This window comes from Octodon degus, unplaced genomic scaffold (genome assembly GCF_000260255.1).
Source record: "Octodon degus isolate 3935 unplaced genomic scaffold, OctDeg1.0 scaffold00260, whole genome shotgun sequence".
NCBI classification, from domain to species: Eukaryota; Metazoa; Chordata; class Mammalia; order Rodentia; family Octodontidae; genus Octodon; species Octodon degus.
The window spans coordinates 1,907,249-1,923,582 of NW_004524836.1; the positions used below are offsets into that span (position 1 = coordinate 1,907,249).

The following is a 16,334-nucleotide window of genomic DNA, read 5'->3' on the forward strand; positions in this document are numbered from 1 at the left end:
ATCACTACGAGTCCAATCTAGTAGTGAGACCCTGAACACCCTGTAGACCCTTCCCTAAAATACAAAAAAAAAAAAAAGCAAAGAAAATGATATAATACTTCCCTATAGTCTAAGTATAGTTCCATATAGTTCCCAAATACTTCAAATCACCCCTAGATTACTTATAAAAATCACTATAATGTAAATATTGTATAAATAGTTTGCATTTTTTTATTTAGGAAATAGTAAGAAAAGTAGTCTGCATATGTCCACTATAGATGCAATTCCTTTTTTAATATGTTTGATCCCCAACTGGTTGAATCTATGAATGTGGAACTCTTGAACACAGAGGGCTTACTGTAGCCAGTAAGTATTGCTACTATTATTATCCATGAGCTGCAAAGCTTGCTCAGTGGTCTAAGTGCCTGCCTAGGCAAGCACAAGGACCTGGGTTTGATCCCTCGTACTGAATGCCATGTTAGCCCCACCCAGGGCAAGCACAGCCAGCTACCTAGACTAAGCGTGGTAGTGCACACGTGTAATCCCAGTGCTAGGGAGGCTGAAACAGAAGGATCACTATGAGTCCAAGTTGCGTAATGATACCCTGTACCAAATACATAAACCGTTTTTAAGAATATTATTATCCATGCCTGCCAAAACAGATGGTCTCCAACTCCTTTTATAAATTCTATACGGCTTTCTAATATTTGATCTATATCTAGCTGTCCCACCATCAGTTAGATCAAATATCAAGTTTCTACCTTGAAAAATGGACACTAAAACTTTTATTGTGTGGTTAATTGCTATTGCTAATGATATTTATATCAGGTCAAAAAATAGGTCAAGAGTAATTTTATCTGCCCTAGTCTTTTCTGGTACCAGTGGTCCAATTCAGGACCTTTTGCTTGCCAGGCAGGTGCTTATGCTGCTGAGCTATCTCTGCAGCCCCTATATCCATTACAGACAGACAGACAGACAGACAGACAGACAGACAGGAGGAAAGAGGAAGGAAGAAGTGAGAGAGATAGAGAGAGAGAGAGAGTACAAATGAGAACGCATGACACTTTGTGTGTGCAGGGACCTGGAGAAGGGGGTTCTTTCACAGCTGCTTTTCTTCATCCAACACTCTTTCATTCAAGTCATGCATTTACTCCTTGGGATTCTAATAGTTTTCAGACATCTCCAGCTCTATTCTCTCTCAAACCCCAACTTGCAGTCTCCATTCCTCCCCGACTTCAGGGCCTGAACATCCCGCTGCCTGGTTTCCAACACTTCGAATGTGGTTTCACTCCTTCCTGGCCAACGCTCACCGAACGCATGGACAAGGTAGGATCTCAATATGGCTGCTTTTTACATTAAAAATATTTATGATAGTGAAAGCATGTTGCCATTAATTCACCCTAAATACTCCAATTTGCCTCAAGCACATCTATATTATTAATCTTGACACTTTAGGATGCAGCTCTGGAAATCCTCTTTCATATTTGCAGCTGTGCTCTTGCGGCTGCCTCAGTATATCAAGCTGCAAGACATTCACTATCCATGGTCATTTTGACACTGGAGAAGAGTCACCAGTTGCTGCCAGCTGGATGAAACGGTGTGAGGACATACATGCTTTCACAGTCCATTTTTCCTCTTTGTTGAACTGCATGTGGCAGTTGGGTTTACCACATTTCTGATCACTTGAGCATGGGTGTCACAAACAGAAGAGAAAGGACTTCCAGCACTGCTTTGGAACATGACAAGACAAGTATATTAGAGGTGCGGGAGGATATTGGAAGGGGATGAATGTTAATGTGTTATTTATTATACTGATTTTTAATTTTTTAAACACATATATTCTGCTCAACCCTTATATGTCATGATGAGGTCAGTAAATATAGGTGAATGTAAGTAAAGCTAATCCATCTGCCTGCAGGTGTAACAGAAAGTGTATGTAGTAAATAAACTAAGCCCGATTATAATTTTTTTCCTCCATAGTAATGCTAGATCTAGCCCTGAGGAATATTTTTGCCCCATTTTATTAATGCAGAAATTAATGTAGCTAAGTGGTTAAAATTCATAGGTCACTAAATATAAAAGTATGGGTATGGATCAGGCAGGGTTTCCCACACACTCATGAGCTTAATGAATATGGAGAACAAAAAAATTAGAATAAATTTTATGGAAATGAATTTTGACACTGACCCAATGGAATTGAGAACAGTACTGTCTATGTGTAAGGAAGCATTCTAAGTTAATATTAATAGCTTCATTTAACTAACTCAACTATCTAAGTATTTCTCTTTCCTTCTTTTGTAGAAGTCATCATGAAACAGCAAATTAAGTACCTTTGATTAATAGCAATAAGCAGTAAGGTAGCAATAAGCTAATAAATTTCCCAGATATAATTTGACTTCAGTACATCTGACTACCAAGAAGTCTCCATTTTAAGTTCTTCAACCTCAGAAATGAGGAACAAGAAGTTGGGGGTGGGGAAAGAAAAGTCAGCTTTAGAGACAATGCAAAGTAATTAAGATAGAAATAAGCCACATAGAAGGGGGGTTAACCAGGTTTGGTGGGCTCGGAGGCAACATGGCAATGAGAAAATGTTTGGGAATGCATTTAGGAAGGTACTTGCCCTCCTGTGCTTATGACAGTTCTAGTCACAGGAGTCAAAATATAGAATCAACCCAGGGGTTGGGGAGATGGCTCAGTAGAATAAGTGTTTGCCTGACAAGTAGAAGGACCTGAGTTCAATCCCTGGTTCTGCCACAAAAAATAATAAATAGAATCAACCCAAATGCCCTTTGGTGGATGAATGGATATATGAAGAAAGTGTGGTATATTTCTTTATTTTTATTTTATTTTTTACTACAAAATGGTCCTTTATTTATATCCCCCCTTTTGGTTTTGTTTTAAAGTGTGGAATATTTATGCAAAGAATACTATCAGCCATAGAAGAAGAATGAAATCTTTCATTTGCAGCAACATGGATGGAACGTTTGGTTGTTATGTTAAATAAAATAAGCCAGACACAGAAAGATAACCAGGTGTTCTGAGAGCTGCATCTTCTCACACAATTCTGGAAACTCAAGCCAACCTTGTAGAAGAACAGAATGAAATAGTGGTCTCTAGAAATTAGGCTGAAATTGAAAGCATTCTATAAGGGACAATAAATCAGAGAAGAATCAATTTGAGTTCCTCTTTAGCGTATAGTAGGTAGGGTTACTACTGGTTGAAACAATCTATGATATATCTCAAAATGACTACCATAGGACAACATATGATCCTTAGTGCATAAAAATGATGAATGTTGAAGCTATGGAAATCCCTACTGACTACTGCACATTGTACACATGTACTGAATTATCACAATGTACCACATAAAGACTTACAACTAATAAGTTTCAACAAAAATAATTAAAGAATGTACTGAAAATGGGAGTCAGCTTCTTTATGTAGAACTAGACGGTTGGCCTAAAATGTTAAGCCTTTATCCACAGTGCCATATGAATAGCTATCATTTAACTATATGGAAATGACAAAGAAAGTAAGACCATGAAGATGCCCCAGTCTGATCCCAGCCTTGACCTGGTCTAGCAAGTTAAATATGAGAATTACAGGCCAGGCTGTTATAGATCCAGCAAGCTGTGTGCTTCACCAAGTTCAAGGTCATGAGGGCCTTAGGTGAACATCTGGCCAGGGATGTGCTTTCCATTTATTAGCACAGTTTGTTCCTGTGTTGACTCCATGTGAGGTAATTACACGGGTCAGGTAACCACAGCATGGTTTTAGCTTATGCCTTATCACGTGTGAGCATGATTAAGGATAATAACCTCATTTTAGGGAAAGGCTTTTGTAACTCATTTTTACTGCAAGCTCTAAATACTTACATAAATATAAGAAATACAGTATGATGAAGTAAGACCAGTAATTCTCAGATATAACAACTTCTGTATGAAAGCAATTATCTCTTCAGCTGTATATTAGCTCAGTTAACCCTAGCTCATTGTTGCCAGCTAGAACAATTACTTTTGTAAAATCTTTAAGTTGATATGGATGTAAAATTTGCATTAATATATTTGTTGGTGGAATTTGCTTCAGAAAAATTTTTGCCATGGTATGGGGAATTGAAGTTAATCCCCAGATCATCTTCATCACCATCACCATCATCACCATCATCATCATCATCACCATCACCATCATCATTGTTGCTATTTTGCTCTGCTTTGTTTTAAGACGGTCTCAGTGATTTGCCAAAGCTGGGCTTGAACTTGTGATCCTCCTGAGTAATCCTCCCAGAGAACTGGGATTACAGGAATACACACCTGGCTACTAAGGTATTTTTAATGCAATTTAAAGTAAATTTATTTTCTTTAGAAAAAGTGAGAAATGGATGAATGAGAAATGGAAACTAACTTATTTTTTTCATTATTATTGACAAATGTAGTTGGTATTCACTCAATTTACAGTCAACACCCGTATCTGAATTATAACCTAAAATCTAACAAGTTAGGCTGAATCTTCCTGCTAATGGGAATATAATCTGACTACATAATAACTGAATTGTTTTTTTTAATCTACCAGTATCCAGTAGAACATCTTCAGTAATACAATTTTCCTATTCATTTCTGTGAGAAAAAAAATTTCCACCTTTAACCTACTTTTTAAAGAACCAGTTACACATATTATAGTGAATGATAAAAATCCTTTCTTTAATATGGCCACACTAGTTTATCTGTCAATTGGTGAGCAAATATCCATAATATGCTATGGTATCCATCAAAGTATCTGAGTATCTTCAAAAGTCACATTTTTTGTTATATAGGTCTTGCTTTATCTTGGTCTTAACCATCCAGCAGAAAAGTATAAAAATGAGGTATAAGGTGTGAAGCCATGTTGTTATGCTGAGCTGTAAAGGGCTCAGGTCAACAACTTCTGACACTGTCAGTCCTGTGGATGACCCACTACTATTGTGGACTACTGAACTATATTGGAATATTTTGCTAAATTCATACACCTACAGTATTTAAATGATAACCGAATACCCTTCTCTGACAAAACTAAACAAAAAATGGGGATAAAATGAATGACCATTTTGTATCTGTATATTCAAAATAGGATAGACATACAGCTACTTTCTCTTAATTCAATGAATAAGATTTGTTCTAACAGTGTTTGTGAACAGGATATTATGTCTTCATCTTGTACAATGAACAACCACTGAGACAACAATGTGCAATATATTTATTTTTGAAACTGTCCTACTGATCGGTTTTGAAACTGTCTCATTGCTATTTTTTTCTCAATAAAATTATTTAAAAAAGAAAGAAAGTATCTGAGTATCTTGCAAGTACAGCACACAGACCCAAGATATTTTAATGATAACTAAGTAAATAGGACACAGATGTGAATACTAAAATATTAATATTGCATAATCTTCTGATGGTGAACATCATCAAAACCATATCTACAAAAAAAAAAAAAAAAATCCAGAACCCAAATCCTTATGCAATGATAGCATCAATGAGTCATAAAGCATTGAAACAGAAGTTCAGAGCTGTGGCAGGCAGGATTCCTGCCAAATCACTCAGCTCTAACAGATAATACTTCCTAAAGCCTCATGGGTACAGGAAAGTCAGAAACTAAAAGCAATGTGTTACAGAAAATAATTTATAAATAATTTCAATATACTTCATTTATTAATTTTGATATTTCAAAAATAGCTCTTAAACTTTCAAATTGAGTATTATTCTCTGATAGGATGTTTTAATAACATCTTTTGTTACAAATTAAGGTCAGGGGAACCCCAGGAGGTTGCTGCTGACACCTAGTGGTATAATTTCTAAAAACCTAAATGCATTTGAGAGAGAGAGACCGAGGGGCGTATCTACATAGAATATGCAACAATACTTAGCCTAATAGATGGACCTCATTGGGTACATTCTCAAGGTCTACTGGACACTCCACACTACAAATTACTATATTCAGCCTAGACCACATTGTCTTCAGTAACTTGATTCCCCTTGGTGAAGAAAGGAAAACTAACATTATCTACTGAAGCCTTTAAAATACCAATTCCCTTAAAGCCCTTTGTATTTTGCTGAGAACTGCCAATTCCTGGGTATCCCCAGCTACTAAAGGCTCCATCCAAACTCGTAATAGACCTAATTTCATCTCAATCTCCCAAATAGCAGCAACCCTTCTCTAACTTCCACATCTGGCTTCTAGGTACTTTGCGCTTCTCTCTAGAGAGACTCCTTTGCAGAACTGGGGATGTATTATTTTAGAAACAAACAAGCATGTATATTCTAATGACCACAAAATTCCTATACTCAGATTCATTGATGATTAAAGGCTTAAACATAGCCACCACAGACTGCTTTAATGATTTCTAACCATGCACATGAATGCTATACAGCAGAACACAGAAGAAATTGAAATTTGCATAAAAGAAGCGCAGGGATAACTTCTAACAGCATGCAAGTAGATTTTGTAGAACATGTGCACACGCGCGCGCGTGTGTGTGTGTGTGTGTGTGTGTGTACAACAGCACAAAGGGAAGACATTCTAGTTCTGGGATGCACTTTCACTCTAGCATTTTAAACATAGCAGGTAAACATTTAATTGAAAAATGAATAAAAGAATGAGATGGCAATTCCAGTACGGCTTATTTTCCTGTTGACTCTGATGAAAGCTCTAGAATAAGTAGTGTTCTCCCAGGGCACTGATTTTCTCTTAAGCAAAAGTGATTTTGGTGAGTAGCTCAGGTTAGAGTTTTCTCCAATGACACTTGCAAAGTGGCACAAAGCCAAGCAGTGATATAATTAGGCCAACCTCTCCTTGGTGAAAAAAGAGCATGTCTCCACAGCAGCTTTATAAATTAGTGGGTTTGAATTTAGATTTCAGTCTCTGAAAACAAGGGATAAAAATATAATAGGTGCTCAAGGTACTGCTAATTAATACAAAGTATAGCTAAACTATAACTCTTTGTACAAGGCAATCTCTTTTAGGCATTTACATTTTCCTCCAATGAAAAAATCCTGGAGAATGAGAAGTACATGCATTCAAAATGTTCCACTTATAAGTGAAATTGAGAGTGCTCAACCGAGGAGATGGCTCCCCTCAGATTCAGTGACGTAATATATTCCCACATATATGCACATGTATACACGTAGGATACAGAAATAAATCTGCAAGAGAATGATGGGTACTATATCAAGCGACTTTACTGAGTGAAAACAGGCAAAGCAAGAGAAGAAAAGAGGATTGGAACATAGTGAGTGCCGAGAATGCTAATTTTAAAGAGAAATTTTAAGATTATAAGATTATAGGCTAAGGTTATAGGCTGTGGAATAGAAGAGAGAAAACTGCTTCTACTCAGTCTACCATAAGCCTGAATTTCAATCTAACATACATCAAATGTTTAACTAAATAGTCACTATCACATTTTGAATTTTTATAGTAAAGCAAAATCTAATGCTCTTACAAAATTAAAACAAATTATAGATGTGAAATTTTCTTATTTGAGAGTATTTTCAGAAAATTCAGGGAGATGGCTCAGTGGAATTGAACTCAGCCTGAGTTCAATCCCCAGTTCTGCCATAAAGAAAGTTTAAACAAAAAATTAAAGGGAATAATGTTACATTTATTTTGTATATGTGAAATATATAACATTATAAATATATATATATAAAAAACACTATAAATATATAAATCTTGCTAGATATAATGAAGGACACTTTGCTTTTTGAGCTAGTTACATGTGCCTCTATTTTGGATTATAAAATTAAGAATATTGTGACCATGCCAATAACCTCTAGCAATAAAACACTACGTGAAAATTTTCTCAACTATCTATTTTTAAATTTTCCAACGTAGACCTTTTAGGTATCTGCACATAGAAAAGCACCAGTTAATTCAACACATTGCGTCTGGAATCTTTAGCCAGAGTTAATCTTACACAAAATGAATGTGCCCATCATTCATTCATTTACAACTAAGGGAAACCACACAATTGAACTGGTCTAGAAATGGAAAACACCCTGTTTAGGTGAACCTAAAGAATGAACCTCCAGAGACCTTGATATAAATCCAGTTTTCTATACCAGTTCCTACCTCAGTCCACTCCTCCATACTCTTGACTCAAAGGCAGACAGGTCCTAGATCACACTGACTTTGAGAGTGTTATATCAAAGCACTTGACCTTTGGCACTGTACAGAGCACATTTATTCTCAACATGAAAAGATGCAAATTCTGTTATTCTGGGGATCATGATATTGAAAGCTCTACATTGTGAATGGGAAGTTCCCTCCTTACCCCCAATCTTCCTCTACTACATTCAATTCAAAATAAGTCTATCTATATATTCAGTATACAAAAATATTCTTAATTTAATTTATTAGTATACAAGTATTTCTGTAAAAGAAAAATTTCACATGTATATCTTCTGGAGAGTCTGTCCTTCTCTCATTCTTTATTTTCATTCTTAAGCATAAAGATCCGTGACTTTCTTTACCGGCTCCCTCTCATAGAGTGTGAAACACTTTCACACTTACTGAGTAGCACATCTTCTATGGATTCCCCATCAAGAAGTACTTTCCACTGCTCATCTCCCTAAACCTGACATGTAGCTCACCCTCAACACCTTCCACATACTGTCGAGATGTTAGATCTTGTTAGCATGTGTTTTGGAAAGCACAAAAACCATTAATTCGTTTTATTAACCATTTTCAATTATGTCGGTTTGAATTAACATTTCAGGGTAGATGAAACTTGGATGGAGTGTCCTAATTTAAAAATCTCCTTTAGGAGAGACAAGCTGCTTTCTCAAAAGGGCTTACATATCCTTTAAAGAGATAACTGAATGCCAAAAGTAAGCACAAAGATTCCAACTTATATGGTAGCAATTCATATTTACTAAACTGCAAATAAAAGCTCAAAAACAAATTTGTGCCAATACTCATTAAAATTTTAAATTCTACTTCCTAGCTTTCATGTATTTTAGAGGACTTCAACAATTAGCCACAAATAAAAGGCAGCTCCAATAAGTATGCAAGGACATAATACAATTCAGTTATATGCATGCTTATGTCCATAAAGTGGTATTATAGATATACACTGACAGTACTCAGTAGATGCAGCCAGTCCCCTTCACAGTTCTATCTGAAACATCTGTAAAAACATCCTTTGAAAAAGTAGTTTTAATATATATATATAATATATATATATATATATATCTCCTATATACTCATATTTTGTTTACATGCATATATCATTATAATATTTGCATAAGTTTTTATATTCTTAGGACAACATATGTAAATAAATCACATAGCAATTTGAAAATTTAGCAACTAAAAATGCAATCTGTTAAGCGTAATCAGGCATGCTATTCAACAACTGCATAATTCAATCTTTCTGGAGGAAATATGTATTTCATATGAGAGTGTCTCAATAAAACTTGATGTAGTTTTCTAGAAATTTATAACAAAATTTTTGCATCATCAGACAATAATTTAGAAAGCCATCAGACTACTGCTTTATTTCCACATAAAGGAAAAGCTCATTCCTCACCGCTGAACTCTGATGAAGGTCTCATTCTCTTACTTTGTGAGACATGTAAATATGTTCCACCAATGGACATTATTTCCAAATAAAAGAATTCAATCTTCTCATCAACATACTATTAATATATTAAAATTAATAAAAAGTATCATTGTAAAAGAAATCATTATCCACAATTTTTCCAAAGCTATTATATGTCAAAATTTTACTGCTCATTTTACAAATACAAAATCACCATAAACCCTTCCTTCTGCTTTTCAGAGGATTTTCATTCTTGATAAGTCACTCAATATTAAAAACCACTGATAAGGCAAGTCAATTGTTTCATGTAGTAAACGAGCTAAAACAACGCCAATTGAAAACAAACATTATTACCTTGGTCTGACTTTTCACAAAAGACAGCAGATCTCTTGCCAGGTAACACCATTTCTTTGGGTTCTGTGGACAAAGAGAAAAGAGTTGAACAAAAACAAACTTTCCTTTTACTCTGTAAGTGCTTCTTTAAAAAGATTCATTAGTAATAAAGGTCAGAGAAGAAAATCATTTAACAAAATATTCAGCTCCATTCAGCAGCTGCCCTGGGAGCTACTTGCTTTAAATGCCAAATAATTTCCTAAAGGTCCTCTCTCCCCTGTAGCTGAGAACTTGGGTGACTGTGGCAGAGACACAGCCTGGCTTCCCAGCAAGGAAAATATCCTATGTTTTGAAATGATCTTCCATTATTTCAAAAGATAAGATGTAAACATGTTGGAATAGACTATTGACTTGGTTCAATCCCCGATTCTGAAAAAAGGAAAAAGAAAAAAAAAAAGGCTATTGATTTGGGATACAACAAACTGAAATTAAATTTGCAATTATCTAAACTTACTTTCCTTCCTCTCCTAGTGAGCATGGGCTTTAAAATATTCATGAAATTTTGGGTCTTTCCACAGAAGTGATAAGATGAGACACTGTAGGATGACTCTGTAAATAATTGCTGATTACCCTCCTTATGAGATACAATTTCAAAGCTTTTCTCTGCTGCAGTGAGGAGGAAAGTACTTCGTAGAAGTCAGAAGTTATGAAAATATATCTCATTCCTTCCCTTAGCATATAACAATCTCACTCAGTATCCCATAAAAGACTTTATTGCATCATTATCTGAATGTTCAGATTGGAGGATAAGAAATTCAATCTGAGCAATCGCTTTCCAGAAAAGGCCATCATACAGATAGGTAAGAATTTTAAACTCATGCCTTAAGAAAGTTATTTGACTGAAGGAATGTTAACAGTTAAACGTGACATTGATTAATTGGTTATAGCAGTCATAAAAAGAGAGTCATATGAACGCAATCACTACAACATCTCACCAGATGTATGATCTTGGGAGAGTGAATTAAACTTTTGTATGCCTTTATTTTTCATCTATAGTATGGGAATCATAACTCTTCCTATTTTATAAGTGCATAGGAAAGCTACATAAGATGAATGTGGACAGTGGACATAATACAACTCCAAGCTAAGCATTAAATGTCAGCCAGTATCAATGTCAACATCATCATTATTAAAATTGTTAGAATTATTCTCTTTAAAAAAATCTTTCTACTCCATTGAAAATCAATGTTCTAATAAGCAATGTGGCCAAATAATTAAGTCCTATCCTACTAGATATTAACTCATTTGCCCATTTATTAGTAAGACAAAGATATTCAACTGATAAGAACAGACACTACACTTAGCCAAAAGGCTGAGAAGCAATTATTAAGACAAAGATAGCAAAGGAAATAAAGCATCATTTTAAGTCTTTAGCAGAACAGGGCAAAAGTTTGAAAATATTTCAGGAAGGATTTTAGTTGTCACCTGCTCTATATCCATGTCTCCTCTCAATTTTACTGCAGAGTTTTTGCTAAAGAAGGCTTCAAGACACTATAATACACTTCAAGATTCATGTAATGCACCTGGTCTTGGTCTACTTCTGTGAACACTCAATCTCACTCCAAAAATACCCAGATGCTTCTCAAATCCAGAGCCCATGACACAGTTAAGAGAAACTACAATAAACAACAATATTTAAGAAAAACAATTTAGTTAAGGCAACACATCTGGGGGACAATTATTTTAGAGTAACTGGTGGAAACACCAACATTAAGAAACATAAAATACGTTGATGCAGCAGAAATTATGAAATAATATTCTGTACAGATTTAAAGAAAAAATTTTAAAAATAATATTTAAAAAAGCCAGTCAAAATAATTGAACTAGTACACATAGAAGACAATGGACCCTGTTGGTGTGAGAAAATTTCACAAAATAGGACTTGAAAGACTAAATCTGACTGTTGACTGTCCCCAAAAGCCCATGTTTAAAGGACGTGTTCCAGGCTGGGGATAAACACTCCTGGTAGTCCAAGCATACTGGAATGTGGAGGCAAGAGGAGCGCAAGTGTGTGAGTTTGAGACACACCAAGGAAACTTAGTGATTTAGCAAGAATCTGTCTTAAAATTAAGAGCAAAATGTTTTTAAAAAGGCCTGGGGTTATAGCTCAGTGAAAAATCTCTGAGTTCAATTCCATGTATCATAGATAGATAGATAGATAGATAGATAGATAGATAGATAGAAAGGAAACTGGGAAGAAACCTTAACTACATTTGCACACACAACCTCTAAACCCATTTATAGGCATCAGGCAGACCAAAGTCTGCATAACATGTTGCCTATTAAATTATATAAGACAATGAAGTCCTATCCTGGTATTTCATTTTTCTTTTTTTTTTCACCATAGTATTTGTGAATGTGACCTCCTTTACTAGTGAAAGCATTATTGATATTGTTAAGATATAAACTAATGTGAAGATTCACAAGAGTCGGCTCTTGTGAATCAATCCAGCCTGACTGATATCCATACAAGAGGAGATGAGAACAAAGATAAACACACAAGTGGCATGTGAGGATTACAAAGACACCACTAGAAAAATGTCAGTTACCAGACGCATAAATTCAAAATGTTCAAGGCAAGGAATGCCAAAGCTAAGCCAATATCAACAGGCTTACAGATTCTCCCTGAGAGCATAATCCTGATGCCCCCTTGATTTTGGAATTCAAGGTCCTAGTAATATGCCAAAGTGAATTTCTCTTCTGCTAAGACACTCCTTTTCTGGTAATTTGTTATAGCAACCATGCAAAATTGATAGAAGATCATTTCAGTCAACAAGAGTCAGACATCTATGAGACTTTGATCTCCCAGAACTTTAAAAAACTTACACAGTTCTTACTTTAGCTCACTAAAAACATTCTGAAATTAGAAAGCATCTAGCTACATATGAAAAATACATAGAAATTAGAGGTTATGGAAATTTCTCTTATTCCCTCCCTTTGTCAGTCTCTTTTCCAGAGCTAGAATCTGCTGTAAGTGAAAGACAACAGCCAATGAAGAGAGATTTGTTGGTCTCATTTCTTCCCAACTCCTACTTTTCCCAAATAGTTAACCCATGTCCTGATGTCTCTGAATTATGAAGGAAGAATAAGAAGGCAAAGGGGAGGAAAGAGGAGGTAAATTGTGAAGAGAAAGGTTAACTGTCTGGTCACTAAGCCAAGTGGCTCCCTCCCTGGAGTGTATTTAGGGCTAATTATCTCCTTGTGGGCTCATTTTTCCAAATTCTTCAATGCACTTACCTCCTCCACTCACTGGAGACCTTTCATTTGGACTGCTGTTGATGTGGGTCATGTTGTCCCCATTTCTCACTATAGCCATGACTTCAAATGAATCCAAGAGTATCTATCTACTGACTAGTTCAGCTATGAGAGTCCTAAGAGAAGGTGCTAGGCAGCATATGCCCACCCTCTTACAGTCGTGACACACATCTCATCCAGAGTCAACTCTCCAAAGTTAGCACTTTCTGAGAGAGTAGGATCATTGTGATTGGCAACTCTGTGCTGATGTTATTATGTGGCTCATGACCTCATTACTTGTCACTTATAGGTATTTCTAGCACATTAAGCTAATTCCAAGTAAATCTCTTTACATCCTTAGATTTCCCAGCCTTTGGGATTAGGAACACAGGAGTTACCAAACCTCTCCTCTTTGTACTAGGAAATTTCTACAAGGTGATCTAGCTCAGATATCATGTTAGTGTCTGATATCTGTTGCTTTATGGAGTCAAAATTTTATAATGTTACAACCATGCTACTAATTTTTCACAATCTGTACTTTAATAGATCTATCAGATAAGTAAATAAAAATTATGGCCACTGGATACATTGCTTATTAAAAATTATGGTGAATGTTAAATTTTGAATACATTTATTAAAGTAGAAGACACTGCTATTAAGCCTGCTCAAACTACTCCCCGTCATTTCAAATACATTTATCCCATTATTCCTATCACTTTCTGAAGCAGTCTGGAAGTCCTCTTTCATAAGTGACTAATTGTGCTGTTGTGGCTGCTTTCATGCCTCAACCTATTCAAAATAGCTGCCTTTTATGTTATTTTGACTTTAAGAAAGAGACAGAAGAGTTACACAGTACCAGATCTAGCAAATAAGGTAGGTAAGGATACACCATAGTCGTGTTTATCTGACAGAAATTGATGGAAACATTTTATCAGTGGGAAGAGGTCATAAAATATAGTAAAGGTTTAAAAATATTCTTCTTTCAAGGAATATTACTGAATTGCCAAGCATTTTGTATTGCTTCTCAATACTATCTCTCCTACTCAGTCCAGCACAGTACCTGGTGGCTGCCACATTGCTGGACTTCAGTTCCATTCTCAGTGTGTATTTCTTCTGGTTGTGATTTAATTCTTACATTTTAGCACCTCATAAATTTACCACCCTCTCAAAGCTTTAATGCAAACTTCTCTACAAAATGGTTGCCAGGTTTTTTGGACTCTGTCTATGTTATTGTTCTCTAAGCTTATTCAGCAATGATGTCAATGTAGCCTATAATCAACTTTGCTTTCTTGGGTTGTCTTCTGTTGTCATGTCTTTCCAACTATAGCTTAAGTTCTACCTCAAACCATGTTTAGTTATATGATCAGCACATAGGGAGACAATCCCTAATCAATGCATACCTAATTGTTACCTATTACATATCTAGTAATGTAAGTAGGAAAGAGCTGTCTTATACAGTGTAAGTATCTTCCTAGATGCTGTAATAAAAATGTGAAAGTATTCCTTTCTGTTGCCACATCAATTTCTAAGACACCTGTACAAATTAATAGAAAAGAGGCAGAAAACACAAGAGGATGAGAGAGGTGGTAGATAAACATATAACAGGGCTGCTACTATTCTGATTTATTTCCAAACAAGGGCATAGTTGGGGGTGGAGGAAAGACAGCACAGAGGTGGAAGTTGGCCCTGAGTGGCATTTTTTTTGGGGGTAGCACTATTGACCAAAAGGAAAATTATAATAATTCAGGTTCTTCTGAACCATCTTTGATGTTAAACTAAGATTTCCTATGCACCCCAGAATCCAGCAGCACCTCTAGTCCCATAGCTGCTTACACATGACTGGTTGATTTCCATAGCCACCACAAGCTGCACAAACTCTAGCTACACCCACATAAAAGTAATGCCCTTTTGTTTCTGTATTTTTCCTCACCTTTCTTCCAGGGATATCATTTGGCTAAAGGAGGATAAGAGTTGTCACAAGACAAATGAACTAAGAAAAAAGCAGTCTAGATTTTTATAACTGTGAAGAATTCTGGATCTATAGAAACATCAGTCATGAATATCAGCCTTCATTTAGAGGACAAAAACATTTAAATTAAGAGTAAGTTTCCAGTAAGACATTGGAAGTCAAATTTAGAGAACTGGATTAGTGTTTCAGCAGTGCTGAAAGTGGGATGAACATAGAATATGATGCATGGGATATGAAAAGCATGGAGCTTAAGAGTCCACATGCTAGACTCAGTCCTACCCCAGGTCGGGTGAGTGTGTGGGAGAGCATCTGGCTACCCTGCACCAGCGGGACCTACTGGTTCCAGCCCAGTTGCAGCGTGGGTGAGACCCTCTTCCACACCCCTGGAACACCCCCCACCACTCCTCAGCACCTCCCCTACCCAACCTGCCAAGTAGGAATCTCTGCCGCATTCCGGGAACCAAAGACCCAGCACTAGCCCAGGCCCAGTGAGTGTGTGGTAGAGCTTGCACCTACCCTGTGCCTGTGGGAGCTACTGGTCCCAGCCCAGATGCGTGGTGACACCCTCTTTTACCCTCTTGGGACGCCTCACATCACTCCATAGTACCCCCCTACACCTCGTCCACCGATTAGGAATTTCTGTCGCATTCTGGGAACCCCCAGATCCAGTCCTAGTCAAGGCCCAGTGAGTGTGTGGGAGAACTGCCTCTCCCCCCTACTCCACCTAGTCTACTCCACACTCAGTTCAGGCCTGGCATACAGGCCTGGAGTGAAACTCTCCAGCTGAAATCCCTGCAGAGAGTGTACAGGACAGAACCAACCAGCTAGTCCAGGAACAGAACATCTTGCTAGAGGGGCACAACAGGTTCACCCCCAAGGGCAGCAACAGAAAGGAACTGAGCACAGCAGCCAGACCCAAGCCAGGCACAGCTGGATAAATCCAAACTTTGCAGATCTACACCTCAATTTCAGTAGGTGCTAAGGTTATAACTGCAACAAAGATCTACAACAAAGGCCAGAAGACAGTGCTACACAAAATGACAACAGGAAGGAGAAAAATGCAATCTCAGATCCCAAGTCCACCCATAACCAGTGCAGAGGACACTAACACAGAACAAATTGGGAATCACACAGCTGAAAGCAATGAATTAAAGGCTTCTGAAATAAAGAAACAGCTGCAGAAAGGTA

General features: G+C 36.7%; 1 protein-coding gene across 4 annotated transcripts in view; it reads right to left on the reverse strand.

Annotated features, from left to right (window-relative positions):
- Nucleotides 1-16,334, reverse strand: part of Inpp4b (inositol polyphosphate-4-phosphatase type II B) — an 872,970-nt gene that overhangs the window by 687,757 nt on the left and 168,879 nt on the right. For all 4 annotated transcript variants that reach the window (XM_023706482.1, XM_004646208.2, XM_012512698.2 and 1 more), the window contains one exon: nt 9,905-9,967. The gene's annotated coding sequence lies outside the window, so the exon portion shown is untranslated. Of the gene's footprint in view, nt 1-9,904; nt 9,968-16,334 lie in introns of those variants that run through there.